We start from the raw sequence: 3,920 nt of genomic DNA on the forward strand, positions 1-3,920 counted from the left end.
TTTCTGGCTTGAAAGTTGGATGGAAGTTTGTGTCTTCATTGAATTTAAAAACACTAAAAGAGGGCTTCCCTGGTGGCGCAGTGGTTGAGAGTCCGCCTGCCGATGCAGGGGACGCGGGTTCGTGCCCCGGTCCGGGAAGATCCCACGTGCCGCGGAGCGGCTGGGCCCGTGAGCCATGGCCGCTGGGCCTGCGCGTCCGGAGCCTGTGCTCCGCAACGGGAGGGGCCGCAGCGGTGAGAGGCCCGCGTACCGCAAAAAAAAAAAAAAAAAAAAAAGAAAAGAAACACTAAAAGAACAGCAGTCTGGGAGGGGAGGAAATCCCAAGTTCAGTCTTGGATGTGAAACATTCACATGCAGAGGCAGAACAGTGGGTTAGGAATAAAGATCCGGACCTCAGAGGAGAGGTTTGAACCACATAAATACATGTGGGAGGCAGCAGTGGGGGGGAACATGAGGGTGGAGAATAAATTTGCCTGAGGAGAGTAGGATGTAAGAAGAGAACTGGGCCTCAATCTGAGCCCCGAGGAGGTCCACTGTTAGTGGTCAGGCAAGTTCTGATGAGCCTGGAAAAGAGACAGAGAAGGAGCATCCAGAGATATAGGAGGGGGCCCCCAAAGGACATCTGAATAAAAGGTATTTTCAGTCAGTGACTCTTTCTGTCAAAACTCAACCAGAGAGAATGGACTTCGAATAAATACAGCCAGTCAGTTTCAGGATAGCCGGAAATTAATTCTGCTGAATGTGTTCATATCCCCTCTCTTTCCAAGAAGGACCTGGGGTGGCTGATAACTGGTAAACTTTCTGGAGAACTTGGTGTGTCATTTCTTTTTTTTTTTTTTTTTCCCTCCACTTATTAAACCCAATTTTTAAAATTGTCCACAAGGTGGTGCTATGAGAGTGACTTTTTCAATCTCATCCAAAATAATTAAGTAAATGTGGTCAATCACACACACACAAATTAGCAAATAATTATAAAATTGATGCGACGGATATTTAATTTTCATGATACTTAGAACCGGTGTCACTAAGCGTGGTGGGTAGTAACTGATCTCCTTGGAGTCTTCCTCTCTCTTCAGCTCCAACGGCGGTGAGGGGGGAGGGGTGTGGAGGGGGTGCAGCAAGAACTATAAATGTTAGCTCTAAAATACTTCCATTTGCGTTGCCGCCTTCCTGGTGCAGACACCGCTGGACTATTAAAATAGCTGCCCAGGTGCTCCCCTCCCTTTCTCTCTTGTCTACTTCTACCTGTTTTCAACACAACAGTTCTCTTTTAAAACTTTGAATCTGATCATATTCTATAGTAGAGTCATGTTTATGGACTCTGGACAAAATGCCAAAATCTTACCATGATCTCCAAGAGCCTGTGGGATTTAACTTCTGATTCATCTCATGCCCCTCTCCTGATCATGACCATGTCCACCCAAGCCAAACTCACCCCCACCTCAGGAGCTTTGCACATCCTGTTCCCCCTGTCAACAATGATGTTCAGCCCTAACTCTTCAGATCTCTGTGAAGCAGCCGCATAGCACAGGGAGATCAGCTCGGTGCTTTGTGACCACCTAGAGGGCTGGGATAGTGAGGGTGGGAGGGAGACGCAAGAGGGAGGAGATATGGGGATATATGTATACGTATAGCTGATTCACTTTGTTACACAGCAGAAACTAACACACTATTGTAAAGCAATTATACTCCAATAAAGATGTTAAAATAAAAAAATAATAAATCGTATGGCTTAATTACAAAAAAAAAAAAAACAACAAACCACTTCCTCAGATGGGCCTTCTCTGACACCATCCCCCATCTAATAGCTCTCCCTGGCTTGTCTCTCTTAGCACCTTGTTCTCCTTTATACACTCACTGTGGTGGTTAATAATTACATACTTATTTGTATGCTTACGCACTGAATGCCTAACTACCCACTAGCCCAGTGGTTCTCAAACTTTTTGGTCTCAGGACCCCTTTATGCTCTGAAAATTATCAATGACCCCAAAAACCTTTTGTTTATCAGGGTTATTCTGTTAATATTTATCCTGTTAGAAATTAAAGCTGGAAATTTGTTTAAATATGTATCCATTCATTTAAACTAACAATAATAAACCTATTACATGTTAACCTATCTTATGAAAAACAGCTATATTTTCCAAAGGAAGCAGTGGCATTACTTTACATTTCCGTAAATCTCTTTCATGGCCAGCTTAACATGAGATGGCTATATATTCTCATATCTGCCTCTTATTTCAATCTGTTGTGATACACTTTTAGGCTGAAATACATGAAGAAAATCTGGCCTCACATAGATATTTAGCTGGAAAACAAAAGAGAAATGTAATAGCTTTGTGGCTATTCTTTGATACTACACCAGAACTCTACAAGTAGTCATTTCTGAAAGGTTAGTTGCAATGCAGAAAGTGAAACTATATCAACAAGCTTTTCAAACTCTGTTATATTAAAATTCATTGGTGTATCTTGCACTTCCAATGCATCTTTCCCATGCACTAGTCCTTTGGAAAATATTGCTCTGTTGAATTATGTAGATCATTAAATGTTGTCGCATTTTATAATGCCATATCAAAAACATATTAGTTGCTAATGAACTACTGCTACATGAAACAACATGGATGGAGCTCATAAACATAATGTTGAAGGAAAGAAGCCAGACAGGAAATGCTACGTGCTACACAGTTCCATTTATATATAGTTCAAAAATAGACAGAACTAATCTGTGGTGATAAAGGTCAGAAGAGTGGTAACCTGTGGGAGTAGTGACTAGGAGGGGTAGAAGAGCGTTGTGGGGTGCTAGTAATGTTATATTTCCATGTCTGAGCACTGGCGACACAGCTGTGTTCACTTGCAAAAATTAATCAGAATTATACATTTAAATTTATGCTCTTCTATATGCATATTATAATTAATAAAAAGATTTTTCCGAACTAGGACGTTTGAGGATAGACATATAGATCAATGGAAGGGAATTATGAGTCCAGAAATAAACCCTAAATTTCACGGTCAGTTGATTTTTGACAAAGAGAACAAAACAATTAAATGGGAGAAAGAACAGTCTTTTCAATAGTGGTGGTGGGATAACTAGATATTCACATGCAACAGATGAAGTTGGACCCTTATCTCACACAATACACAAAATTTAACTCAAAGTGGGTCATAGATTTAAATGTAAAAGTTGAAACTATAGGACTCTTAGAAGAAAACATAGGAATAAATCTGAGATTTTGTATCAGGCAATGGTATCTTAGATACAATACCAAAAGCACAAGCAGTAAAAGAAAAGATTGATAAGCTGAACCTCTCAAAATTAAAGACATTTGTTCTTCAAAGAACACCATCAAGAAAAGACAACCACAGACTGGGAGAAAATATTTGAGAATCATGCATCTGATAAGAGACTTGTACCCAGAATATGTAAAGAACGTGTATAACTCAATAATAATTCAGTTTTAAATGTGCAAGTGATTTGAATAGAGATTTCTCCAAAGAAGATCTACAAATGGCTAAATAAGCACGCAAAAAGATCTTCAACATCATTATCCATTAGGGAAATGCAAATTAACACCCTAAGAAATATTACTTCACACCCACTAGGATGGCTGTAATCAAAAAGACAAGTGTTGGTAAGGATGCTGATTGCTTCATTGCTGGTGGAAATGTAAAATGGTACAGCCACTTTGGAAACCAGTTTGGTAGTTCCTCAAAATGTTAAGCATGAAGTTACCACATTAGCCAGCAATTCACTCCTAGATATGTACCCCAGAAAACAAAAGCCTATGTCCACACAAAAACTTTCATGCAAATGTTTATATCAGCATTATATTATAAATGACTATTTATAATAGTCAAAAAGTAGAAACAGGGCTTCCCTGGTGGCGCAGCGGTTGCGCGTCCGCCTGCCGATGCAGGGGACACGG

This window comes from Physeter macrocephalus, chromosome 1 (genome assembly GCF_002837175.3).
Source record: "Physeter macrocephalus isolate SW-GA chromosome 1, ASM283717v5, whole genome shotgun sequence".
NCBI lineage: Eukaryota > Metazoa > Chordata > Mammalia > Artiodactyla > Physeteridae > Physeter > Physeter macrocephalus.